This window comes from Giraffa tippelskirchi, chromosome 10 (assembly GCF_054371585.1).
Source record: "Giraffa tippelskirchi isolate mGirTip1 chromosome 10, T2T-mGirTip1v1.2.pri, whole genome shotgun sequence".
Classification (NCBI taxonomy): domain Eukaryota; kingdom Metazoa; phylum Chordata; class Mammalia; order Artiodactyla; family Giraffidae; genus Giraffa; species Giraffa tippelskirchi.
In genome coordinates, this window is record NC_137284.1 from 142251518 (window position 1) to 142264930 (window position 13413).

The window sequence follows — 13413 nt, forward strand, 5'->3', positions numbered from 1 at the left end:
TATTGCCCTAAGGGATTTTAAAGCTGAATTTAAAACTTTTTGTGAAGTTCCATGGCTGCCTAAGGTTGAGCACTGCTGGGAAGTAGGGATATATAACAAGCCCCTCAGAGGAAACCACTGAATAATTAGGGAAATCATTTAAGGTAAGACAGTGTTCATGGCAACCACTCCAGTACTCTTGCCTGGAAAATCCCATGGACAGAGGAGCCTGGTAGGCTGCAGTCCTTGGGGTCTGGAAGAGTCGGACACGACTGAGCGACTTCACTTTCACTTTTCACTTTCATGCATTGGAGAAGGAAATGGCAACCCACTCCAGTGTTCTTGCCTGGAGAATCCTAGGGACAGCGGAGCCTGGTGGGCTGCCATCTATGGGGTCACACAGAGTCAGATGCGACTGAAGCGACTTAGCAGCAGCAGCAGCAGCAGTGTTCATGCTGCTTCCCTGGTCAGGCAGTGTGTGGTGCTCAGGGTAGAGTGAGCTTCAGGGCTGGAGAAGGGCTGTGTGTAAACCTGGAAGCTCTGTACTGTCCTCTGAAAGCTGGTTTCTGAGAGCACAGCTGGGGTCCATTTTATGAGAGGTCTGACTGAGTCCCTGAGCAGTAGCCTATGGAGAACTATTTTAGGGACACTGATGACTGCCATCTGGGAAGTTGATGAAATTACTTTGATTGTTTGTTGTTTAGTTGCTAAGTCGTGTCCGATTTGTTTTCATCCTCATGGACTGTAGCCTGCCAGGCTCCTCCATCCATGGGATTTCCCAGGCAAGAGTACTGGAATGGGTTGCCACTTCCTTCTCCAGGGGATTTCCCAACCCAGGGATCAAACTTGAGTCTCCTATATTGGCAGGTGGATCCTTTACCATACTAACAGGAAAAAAAATAGCCTCAGGGACACTGATCAGAAATCTACAAGAGCTACTCATACTTAAAATCCCAGAATGGAGACGAATGAATATATACGGTGTTCTACTGTTACTGACCTTTTCAGGTTGGGAACTAACAAGGGTCCACCTGCCTGTGTCCTTTGAGCCAATAGAATGAGGCAGAGTTCAGTTCAGAAGCAAAGGAAAGCTTTGGGTTTGTTTTTGTTTTGGGCCATATCGTGCAGCATGCAGGATCTTGTTTCCCTGGCCAGATGTTGGACCCATGCCCCCTGCATTGTGAGCATGGAGTCTTAACCTCTGGACTGCCAGGGAAGTCCCAGGAAAGCTTTATTCTCTGATCTAAGAACGGAGAAGTGTGAGCTCCTGCTCTAGAGTACACCTCTCCAGACAGGCTGTAGGTGAGGCTGCCTTATAGGATCTCAAGGGGGTGCTTTCCGAACTCGCACAGCTGCGCTACTTAAGCTTCTGATTGCAGTGCCGGGTGCAGAATCTCTGCACACGGCCCGTTGCCACCATCTTGCACTGTAGTGTTGAGTGCAGAGCTTCTGCACACGGCCCGCCCAGCTAAAGCATCCGAGCAGCCGTTTTGCACTGGGAACTTCCGGTCTGCAGTGCAGAGTGTGAGGTCTCTATACAGGGCACCCTGTGAGCAAGTGAAACTAGGTGAAGCACAAAGGAAAAGAAAGAAAAATGGTCAGAATTTATTACTGAGATTCTATTTTTATTTCCCTGGAGTTATTAATGGACTTTGCCAATGATAACACTTTTTAAAAAGCCCCCTTTCAAGGGGTTTTGGTTCTAGATTCTTCCTGCCTACGGTGGTGCCTGCCATGGGAAATGGTAATGTAAATCCTTCTCCTTGATGTGCCTGTTAAAGGGAAAGGAGTGAAGACAGAGGTCTTTTTCTGCTTCAATGCATAATACAGGGTGCTCGGGGCTGGTGCACCGGGATGACCCGGAGGGATGGGATGGGGAGGGAGGTGGAAGGGGGGTTCTGGAAGGGGAAAACATGTACACCCATGGTGGAGTCATGTCAATGTATGGCAAAACAAATAAAAATAAATTAATTAAAAAAAATCACCATCACCACCATCAAAAACCCACACCAAACATTTCCCTTAAACGCAGAGACTAATAAGGGAGTTATATCTGAACAGATAGGATGAAGTCCAAAAATCTCTTACTGGAGGTGTGAGATCAGTGAAAGCCTATGGAGAAAGTCTCAAATTCCAATTTAGGGTGTGACCCAGTAAAAGGGGACAGCACCTTTATGTACTTAAAACTCTTTGTACGTATACATACATATCTGACAGTATACATACATATCTGACAGTGGATACATACATATCATACAGAAAAATGCTTAGACGTGCACATTGGCTCTATTCATCCACTCCCCTCAGGCTATTCCTCTACAGCTGCACGCTCCCAGACTGATCATCGCAATCGGAGGTTCTGAGCAGCAGGACCCCTCCCTTTCTTTTTCAGCCTCAGATGCTTCAAAGAGAAATCACGTGTTTTGTACAGAGAGACGAAATGACAGCCACTCTCCATCCCTTAAAAAACAAAGCTAAACAGAACAAAGCTAAACAATATGTCACCTGGCCAGAGTCATCTGATTTGGCTAATGCCAACTCTGTCCAGATGGCTTTCAGTTCTCTGAGAACACTCACCAGATGGTGCGTAGGTAGGGTACATCACAAAGATGATGTTCTTGGCAAAGCTATAGTATGTGCTGCTTCACTGGGAGGATTCTTTTTTTTTTTAATCAAATTAGAAAATTCTCACCATTCATTACCTTTTTCATTATTGCCTTGGCACCATTCTTGTTTTCTAGAAATCCTTTTATTTATTTTACTATTATTTTTTTAAAATTTTGGCTGTGACTTGTGGCTAGTGTGATCTTAGTACCCCCACCAGGGATTGAACCCAGGTCCTGGGCAGTGAAAGCACTGAGTCCTAATCACTGAACTGCCAGGAAATTCCTGTAGAAATCTTTTTAGACTTAACTGAAACTTCTCATGCTTGCTACCTTTTCTATCTTCACTTCCCTTCCAAGTTTTCCGTTTCATTATTTCTGTGGGCTGTATTCTGGTATGTTGCTTTAGCTTGGTCTTCTCATTTACTAATTCTTCTTCAGTAGATTGCATCTAATCTACTGTCTATCCATCAAGTTTTTAATTCCAATAACTATATTTTGTTTCTAAGCTTTCTATTCAGTTCTTTATTTTTTTCTTTTGAACTTTTTATTTTGTATTGGAGTATAGCCGATTAACAATGTTGTGATAATTTTAGGTGAACAGCCAAGGGACTCAGCCAAACATATACATATATCCATTCTCCCCCACCCCCTTCTATTCAGTTCTTTAAATCTACCTTTTCTTCCTTCCTTCTTTCCTACCTTCCTTCCTTCTTCTCTCTCTTTCTTCCTTCCTTTCTTTCATTTTCTTTCTTTCATAGATTTCTTTCCTTTTGTAATGTCTGCAATCATTTTGAGCATGCTTATTTCATTTTCTCTTTCAGATTGTTTTAGTAGCTCAGTTCCTTGGGAGGTGGGAGGTGATGGAGGTAAATTCTGTTGTCTGAAGTATCTTTTCTTTCTTTTTTAAAAACACTTTTTGACCATGTCATGGAGCATGCACAGTCTTAGTCCCTCAACCAGGGATTGAACCTGCCATCCCTGCAGGGGAAGCTCAGTGTTAACTGCTGGACCGCCAAGGAAGTCCCTGTTCATAATTTCTACTGACTCTTGCCCATGATGGATTTGTCCCTCCAGTGTTTTGTAATTTCTTTTATTGTGAGCTCATCTCATGTGGGACTTGCTTATTTCTGTGAAACTACCTGTATTCTAAATTGTGAAATGTTTCTCTAGCGTGTCTTTTATAACTGCCTACGCCAGACACTCCCAAAATATTACTAGACAGGGACCAGTTTTTACATTAATTTCTTGGCTTGGAAGTTTCTGGGCCATTCCACTAGGGCAATTTGAAAAAACAAATTCATTTGTAGAGCTGTTCCAGGGTTTCAAATTCTCAGGAAAGACTTCTTTTCCACAAAGGGTGCCAAATGAATTTTCATGTCATCTTTCTGTGCTGGTTAGAAAATTTTTTTCTGGTCAATATTCTCCTTGATGGTTCAGGCCTACCAAGGATCTTGGCTTCCTGTGGGAGTCTCATTTTCACCTCCATCTTTTGCAGCTTTATATCCTTGGTCCATTATTAATAAAATCCAGGTTCCAAGGCTGGTGAAGATCTGTGACTCACTCCAGTTCTGAGGGCAAAAGAAGCATCAGTTCATATGCTAACTTATTTGGTTTCATTCTTCCTCCTTTTGTGATTTCTTTTTCTTTCCTACAATCTTAACTTTGCTTAAAAATTTGTTTTTGTTATATTTTATCCTGTAATCCTAGAAATACTTAGGAAGGAAGAGTTTTCAAGTTATGTTAGCTTGCCATATTATCATAATCAGAAGTCCTTTCATCTGTGCTTTATATTTTCTTCCCCATACTCTTAAGTCCTCATGCTAAGACTGCTGCAGTAGCCCACTAATGTATTTCCCTCCAAGCGGTCTAAGATATGATCTCTCAGATGGAACCTTCTAAAATGCTGCTGTGACCACAATATTTCCAGGCTTTACCACAGTTAATGGTCTTCTTGTGGTCTGTTGCATAAAGTCTGATTTCCTTGTCCTTGTGTATAAGATTATTCATTGATTCACTCAAAAATTGAACAAATCTTTATTGCACCAACTACATGCCAGGCCCTGGGCTAGGGCTGGGGGTACAGCAATGGATAAAATGAGTTAAGACTGTGCTCTTATGCAGCAAGAAATCTTACAGTTCTGTGTTTTCTCCAAGTCTATATTTAACAAAAAATGGTAGACTTGGAATTGGAGTCAGGCTCTTTTAACTTTTGACCCATTTAACTCCTCTAGTCACAGCTTTAGCTTCGTATTTGATCTGGAATAATAGGTGGCTCCCACCTAAATTATGTCTGCTGTCTGTTTTAGAGGTGGGTTTACTGTTCATCTAAGTCATTTCCTCTTTTTGCTGGGCACGTAATTAGACCACATTTCCCAACTTCCCATGCAGGTAGAGGTGGTTATGTGACTGAATTCTAACCAGTGAAATATGCAGAGGTGATATGCACTACTTCCCAGCCTGGATCACAGAACCCTGCACCTGTCATCATCTCTCCTTTCTCTCCATTAGCTGCTGAATGTAGAGGACGCCAAGGACCAAGAAAAGGGGTGAATCCATAACATGGAAGAAACATTCCCTGAATTACACATGGAAAGCAGCCTGTCAACCAGGAGAACTTTGTATGACTTCTTGTGAGTGAGAAATAAATTTCTATTGTCTTCAGTCACTGGGGTTTGGGAAACTCTTTTTTTTTTTTTTTTACAGTGGATAATAAATGCACCCTTCAAATAAAAACCTAAAATGGGACTACAAGAATGACAATCAAATGGCATAATTTTATTCTTAAATAATCTATTAAACTATATGCCCTATGTTCTTCTTCGACAATCTGGATATAGACATCAGTATTCTCATCAAATTCAAAAGAGATAGCAGCACTCCAGGAAAATTTAAAATGATATTCAACAATACTGTAGATCCAGTGTATCTTGATATCAACAAGGCGTGCATGCTAAGTGACTACAGTCATGTCTGACTCTTTGCAACCCTGTGGACTGTAGCCCACCAGGCTCTTCTGTCCATGGGATTTTCCAGGCAAGAATACTGGAGTAGAGAGCCATTTCCTCCTCCAGGAGATCTTCCCAACTCAGGGATTGAACCCACATCACTTAGATCTCCTGCATTGGCAGGCAGGTTCTTTACCACTAGTGCCACCTGCGAAGTCCTCAACAGGGCATTTTTGAACAAAATAGTGAAACAGAGGTACTACTCAATGAGCTCAAAGCTGCTTAATCAATTATACCCCAGATGATTAGTGGACACATTTAAGTATGCAGAGTGTTCTGCAACTCCAGAAATATTGGGCTATTCTTTTAGCCTTGTCTTGGTCAGCATTTTTATTGGTGTCTTGCATGAGGATGTAGTAAGTATGCTGATCAAATGTGCTTGTGACACAACTCTGGAGGGGCTAGAAATGAGATATAAGATCACTGACAGAATCAAGATTCATTACGTTGATGTGCTGCAGTGCTGGGCCAAAACCAGCAACGTGACATGTAATAAGGATAAATGCAAGTTCTTGTTTTTAGGTCCAAAAATGAATTATAAAAATACAAGATGGAGAACATGTAACTTGGCAGCAGTTGGTGTAAAATGGCTCTGGGGGTCTTATTTAACCAAAAGCTCAATTTGAGCCAACAGTGTGATATGGCTTCTCAAACATCTGCTTTAATCAGAGCATTGTGGGACCATCATGAGACACATTAGGCTGTGTGCTCCTCAGATGAAATCTGGGGTATTGTTTTTAATTATAATTTTAAAAATTTATTTATTTATTAATTTTTGGCTGCTCTGGGTCTTCATTGCTTTGCAAGGGCTTTCGCTAGTTGCAGTGAGCAGAGGCTACTCTTCATTGTGATGTATAGGCTTGCCACTGCAGTGGCTTCTCTTGTTGAGGAGCAGGGCATGAGGGCTTCAGGAGTTGTGGCACACAGGCTCAATAGCTGTGCCGCATGGCCTTAGTTGCTCCATGGCATGTGGGATCTTCCCATACCAGGAATCAAACCCGTGTCCCCTGCATTGGCAGGTGATTCTTATCCACTGTGCCACCAGGGAAGTCTTTTAATTATAATTGTAAACTTCTGTGTATGTTGGAACAGTGATGAACTAGAGACTCCATGGAGGAGGTGATGAAGATGGTGAATAAACCTGTCTGCTGCCCTGCATCCATAGCATACCACTATTTAGCGCTCATTTCTCCAGCTGTGCACTACAGTCTGTCTCAGCCACTAGACAAGCTCCATTAATGAAAGGATCCTAATAATTATACCATCAACAATGGTTACAGATAACATTGACTGAGTTTTTCCCTTATGCAAGGTGTTTCTCTAAATGTTTTACATATATTCCCTTATTTAACCTCATAGAAGCTCTATTAAATAGATCCTACTAGTGACCCCCTTTTATGGATGAACTAAGACATAGTGCGGTCAAGTTCCTTAGTAAATGATGGAATCAGGGCACAGTTTCAGGCAAGCTCTGAAATCCCCAACCTTAAGCCCTCATGTTCAATCATTTTACTGAGGGAGAGTAGAGTGGTGAGTAGAAACTAAGTTGTACAAAGAACTAAGAGGGGCAGAGTTCTTCTCTGCTAAGTAGTGGGAACTTGTCTAGTGCCCGCTGCATATAAGAGAATACACTCATGAGGTTTGGATACACCTGGGCACCTATTCCAGTAGCTTCATGAATAATATCCACATATTTTTATTTTTCAAAAGCACTTTACTTTTTAAATTTGAGGCATAATTGACACATATTACATTAGTTTCAGGTGTCAAAAACATTTCAAAAACACTTGATGCTCTTTAATCCTCCACATTTCTTTGTAAATTAAGCATGGCAAGTTTAGAATAAGGAGACAAGCCCAGAAAGACTACATTAGTTCATCCACCCATTTGTTTATCAACAAACATTTATTAAGTGTCTGTTATGTTACAGACAATACCACTAGATCATAGGAACTTTATAAAGCAGGTGTTACCTCTATTTCATATTTAAGGAAATGGAAGTTCTGAAGATTGCATCAGCACCAGCACTATGACATACACACACACACACACATATACACACGTACATATAATAAATGTCTGGGTCCGACATTACATATTTATCTTTCATAGGTAGAAGTTGAAAGGGTCATTCTTCCTCAATGTTAAATTTCACAGCCCTGTGTGCTGGAAAAGGGCTTCCATATCTAATTAGTAGTTGAGCTCTTGGTTTCCAGTATGATGTTCTTACCATGAGATAGGTTATGTGAAAAAAATCAAAGCAACATAAATGCGAAGAAGGGTCATCACTATCAGTAGGGATGAACATTCTTAAATAAACACCTGTTAGAAAGTGACCTCACCCTTGGAAGGTGCTTTGAGAGCTTTGAGAAGTGTGATTGGGGTTGAGGGGAGCAAGCCAAGACACCTTCCCATCCAGACATTCCAGGCTCCAGGCCTCCCAGCTGTGGAATGTCCTGGAATGTGCTCAAATCAGTGTGGGCTGTGGAGTCTGGGAACAGTAGGGCTCTGATAGCAGGGGCTGGTCTGGACCCACCTGGGACCTCTGGTGTGGTTCACCAACGAGGTAAAGAAACTAATAGGAAATGCAAAAAACCAGCCTGACAATGCAGGAGACGTGGGTTTGATCCCTGCATGGGGAAGATCCCCTGGAAGAGGAAATGGCAGCCCACTCCAGTATTCTTGCCTGGGAAATCCCATGGACAGAGGAGCCTGATGGGCTATAATTCACAGGGTCACAAACAGTCAGATATGACTGTAGCTACTTAGCACACTTGCATGCACAGCTTGTCACTGAAGGCCTCCCTGAAAGCAGAGGTGGTTTCAGGGAGAAACCAAAACCAAAGAAGAGAGAGGTTGCTCTATCCTTTCTTACAAATATCCACCAAGTCAGCGTAATTTCCAGCAGAGACTGTCCAAACGTCTCCCTCACCCCTGTGACCACGGAGAGTTAGAAAGGCTGTGTCACCTGTCCTTCCTCCTTTTAAAGAAACGGTCTTTTTTAAGGTCAGAACTGAAGAGAAATTATGGACCCAGGCAGTGAAGGGTAATGAGTTGGTAGTGAAAAGAGAAGCAAAGTGTTTGGTGCTTCAGTCCCTGAAGTTCCTGGGAACTCTCCTATCCACTTCCCCCTTTTAGTACAGACACAAATGCTAGCCCCTCTGCAGCAGCCTTTTAAAGTGCTGTCAATAAGAGATCTTTCAAGGAGAGTTGGAATGCTCATCAGGGGAAAGATTTCTGTTTCTCTCCTGGGAGGCCTTAGAGACATCTACATTTCCCAGAACTTCCCAGAAGAGAATCAAGGGGAAGGAAAATTACTGCTTAGACTGCAGTTGGCAGTGGCTTTGGGGATCAGCTCCCCCTCCCCCCAGGCCCTGGCTTGGTGCCTCTATGGGGAAGCATCTTTAACTTTCATTGCCAGGGGTGTTTTGCTTCTAGTGAGGGGAGGAGGAGATAGGAGAGGAAATAAAAGAACAAAAATGAAAAACAAAGAATTCCTGAAGGTCTGATAAGTTGTTCAACTACGCACCAAAACATAAATATTTGGCCAAATTAGTTACTCCAAATGCTTTTTATTTCTAAAATTGAGCCACAGTTTTGTTATACTTTGAAGTTTTTCAGCTCTTGACAATCCTGTGCAAATCTAAGGGGAGTGAGGCTTGGAGTTCATTTCCCTCCCTGAGATCCCAGCAAATACTTAGCTTCTTTTCTTTGAGGCCTGGTAAAATGATTTTGTTTTGTTGGTCATCTCTTTCCAAAGGGGCATGTTCTGTGTTTGTGCAGTCACTCAAGTCAGCGTTTTATCAGTGAACAAGCAACAGGCAACGTGTGCTGAAAAATAATAGCTTGGAACTGATGAGAAAGCTCTAATGGTTATTAAAATATCTGCATCCTAATATAATCTGCAGTGATGCCTCAGCTTAATTTCTGCTCACCTTTTGTTGAATTCACCTTTTGAGATTTGCATGACGTCAATCATGGAGTATCTCATGACTCAAATCTAATTTACTTATGCTATGGCATGGCAGAAATCACTGTTCCCTTGGGCTGAAGAATCAGTTCAGTTCAGTTCAGTCGCTCAGTCATGTCCAACTCTTTGTGACCCCATGAACCGCAGCACACCAGGCCTCCCTGTCCATCACCAACTCCCGGAGTCCACCCAAACCCATGTCCATCGAGTCGATGATGCCATCCAACCATCTCATCCTCTGTCATCCCCTTCTCCTCCTGCCCTCAATCTTTCCCAGCACCAGGGTCTTTTCCAGTTTGTCAGCTCTTCACATCAGGTGGTCAAAGTATTGGAGTTTCAGCTTCAACATCAGTCCTTCCAATGAACACGCAGGACTGATCTCCTTTAGGATGGACTGGTTGGATCTCCTTGCTGTCCAAGGGACTCTCAAGAGTCTTCTCCAACACCACAGTTTAAAAGCATCAAGTCTTCAGCGCTCAGCTTTCTTTATAGTCCAACTCTCACATCCATACATGACCACTGGAAAAACCATAGCCTTGACTATACAGACCTTTGTTGGCAAAGTAATGTCTCTGCTTTTTAATATGCTGTCTAGGTTGATCATAACTTTCCTTCCAAGGAGTAAGCATCTTTTACTTTCATTGCTGCAACCACAACCTGCAGTGATTTTGGAGCCCAGAAGAATAAAGTCAGCCACTGTTTCCACTGTTTCCCCATCTATCTGCCATGAAGTGATGGGACCAGATGCCATGATCTTAGTTTTCTGAATGTTGAGCTTTAAGCCAACTTTTGCACTCTCCTCTTTCACTTTCATCAAGAGGCTCTTTAGGTCTTCACTTTCTGCCATAAGGGTGGTGTCATCTGCATAATTGAGGTTATTGATATTTCTCCTGGCAATCTTGATTCCAGCTTGTGCTTCCTCCAGCCCAGCGTTTCTCATGATGTAGTCTGTATATAAGTTAAATAAGCAGGGTGACAATATACAGCCTTGACATACTCCTTTTCCTTTTTGGAACCTGTCTGTTGTTCCATGTCCAGTTCTAACCATTGCTTTCTGACGTGCATACAGGTTTCTCAAGAGACAAGTCAGGTGGTCTGGTATTCCCATCTCTTTGAGAATTTTCCACAGTTTATTGTGATCCACACAGTCAAAGGCTTTGGCAAAGTCAATAAAGATGATGCTGTAAAAGTGCTGCACTCAATATGCCAGCAAATATGGAAAACTCAGCAGTGGCCATGGGACTGGAAAAGGTCAGTTTTTATTCCAATCCCAAAGAAAGGCAATGCCAAAGAATGCTCAAACTACCACACAATAGCATTCATCTCACACGCTAATAAAGTAATGCTTAAAATTCTCCAAGCCAGGCTTCAGCAATACGTGACTATGAACTTCCAGATGTTCAAGCTGGTTTTAGAAAAGGCAGAGGAACCAGAGATCAAATTGCCAACATCCACTGGATCATCGAAAAAGCAAGAGAGTTCCAGAAAAACATCTATTTCTGCTTTATTGACTATGCCTAAGCCTTTGACTCTGTGGATCACAATAAACTGTGGACTGAAGAATGAACATCCATAAATTGAGTGTTTATATGATCCTCAAGCTGTTGGTTTATTTCCTCAGTGCAGTCCTGTTACTTGAAAACTTGGGTTCACCTCTTGGTGGATGTCAAGCCAAAAGACACAACCAAGCCAAGGAAGGCGAGATGGAAGGTTTTCTTACTATACTTGAAGCAAGTAAGGAGAACTAGGGATCTTTCCCAAAGCAGCGTTTTCCCGGACAGCAAAATAGGGAAGTTTAAGCTAAAGATAAATGCATATTCATGAAAGGGCTTGAGTAGTAGGCAGAGACCAAGCTTTAACTAAATTAAGTCAGGAGGGTCAGTAAAGGTCAACACCCTCATCCTTTATGTTCCAGCTGATCTTGTGTGGTTGAGTGCTTCAGGCTAATCTTTACCTTGAAATAGAACTGGGACTCTTTACAAGTGGTATATTATCTTTGCTAGTGTTATTTCTCGTGCCATAAGAGTCTTTGTTTCTACATTCTTTTGTTCCCTAGAGATCATTAATTACTGAGGCTTGTTCAAGGGCATAACCAGGCTTGAGTCACAGAATGGTTTAGGCCAAAAATGGCTTCTCTTATGTTGAGAAAGCTATGCCTGGTTTTATTTCTCTGGGCACCTCTTCCTTATCTGCTTACAGTCCTCTAATAAATTCAATGAAAAATAGCCAATCTGATCAGTTGTTTGCTATCATTTTAAAAAGCAGTGAGATATTTTAAGGTCTAGGAAACAATGGGCTCCTCTTTTCCTGCAGTACCCATGTTTGCTGCTGCTGCTAAGTCGCTTCAGTCATGTCTGACTCTGTGCGGCCCCGTAGACGGCAGCCCACCAGGCTTCGCCATCCCTGGGATTCTCCAGACAAGAACACTGGAGTGGGTTGCCATTTCCTTCTCCAGTGCATGAAAGGGAAAAGTGAAAGTGAAGTTGCTCAGTCGTGTCTGACTCTTAGTGACCCCATGGACTGTAGCCTACCAGGCTCCTCCATCCGTGGGATTTTCCAGGCAAGAGTGCTGGAGTGGGGTGCCATTGCCTTCTCCAACCCATGTTTAAGGGAGTTAATTATCTTTTATTTCTTTTATTTCTTTATTTTTGGCTGTGATGGGTCTTTGTTGCTGCATGCGGGTCTTCTCAAGTTGCAGTGAACAGGGGCTACTCTTCTGTTGTAGTGTGCGGGCTTCTCATTGTGGTGGCTTCTCTTGTTGTGGAGCACAGGCTCTAGGTGCGTGGGCTTCAGTAGTTGCGGTTTGCAGGCTCTAGAGCTCGGGCTTGGTAGTTGTGGGCTTAGTGGCTCTGGGGCATGTGGGATCTTCCCAGACCAGGATGGAACCTGAGTCCCCAGCACTGCAAAGCGGACTCTCAACCACTGGACCACCAGGGAAGCCTGAGGAAGTTAATTAAACAAGGAGGGTATTAGATTAAAGTGGCTTTAATGCCTTAGTAGCCTAACCTAAGCCAAACCTAAGCAAACCCAAACTTAAACCTGTAGACACCTCAAGGTAAAGAAATCAAACCTAAGGAGAACCCATCAGAACGAACCAAGTAGACTTTCCCAAATAAGGCAACTGCTTAAGCTATAGTCAAGCAGATAATTGCTTTGTTTTTGCCTCTTCTCTGTCAAGTCTCTACTCGAGCATAATGTAAGTTATAATATAAGTGAGGAAGCACTCTGGTTTGCTGGTACCCAATTCAAATTGATTTTTGCTCAAATAAACTCTTGAAAGTGTAATATGCCTCAGATTATCTTTTAACAAGGGGAAGATCAAGACAGAAAAATGGAAGAACAAAGCCCCATGGTCAAGCCCTTGGCCAGTGGGAAACTTCTTCTCTAGTAGTAGCTCACTGTACATCATAGTAATGAGAATTATTTTTTAAAATTATTTGGCTGCGCCAGGTCTTAGTTGCGGCACACGGCAACTTTATTTGCAGCATGCATAATTCTTTTAGTTGTGGCATGTGGGATCTAGTTCCCTGACCAGGGATCAAAACCAGGTCCCCTGCATTGGGAGCATGGAGTGTTAGCCACTGGACCACCTGGGAAGTCCCAAGAACTATTTTTGTTAAAGAAGACAATATGTGGTGTTACTGAGAACTGTCACTTTCTAGGCAAAGGAAAGGCTAAAGAAGTATCAAGCCTGCTCTCAGGCCCCAAATCTTTTGACCTCATTCCCAGGAAGCAAGACCAGGGACCACCTCCGGATATTGCTGATGAGAGTGAGTGTGTAGCTTAGAGTTCAGGTCAGATATTTAATGCAGAAAATCAGAGGTCCTGCCTCTTTATAGTTAGCTTTAAGGAT

General features: G+C 42.6%; 1 protein-coding gene across 4 annotated transcripts in view; it reads left to right on the forward strand.

Moving 5' to 3' along the window:
* The first annotated feature begins 1476 nt into the window (after window positions 1–1476).
* Window positions 1477–13413, forward strand: part of CALD1 (caldesmon 1) — a 237536-nt gene continuing 225599 nt past the window's right edge. For all 4 annotated transcript variants that reach the window (XR_014066400.1, XR_014066401.1, XM_081532959.1 and 1 more), the window contains exons 1-2: window positions 1477–1576; window positions 5094–5215. The gene's annotated coding sequence lies outside the window, so the exon portion shown is untranslated. The remainder of the gene's footprint in view (window positions 1577–5093; window positions 5216–13413) is intronic.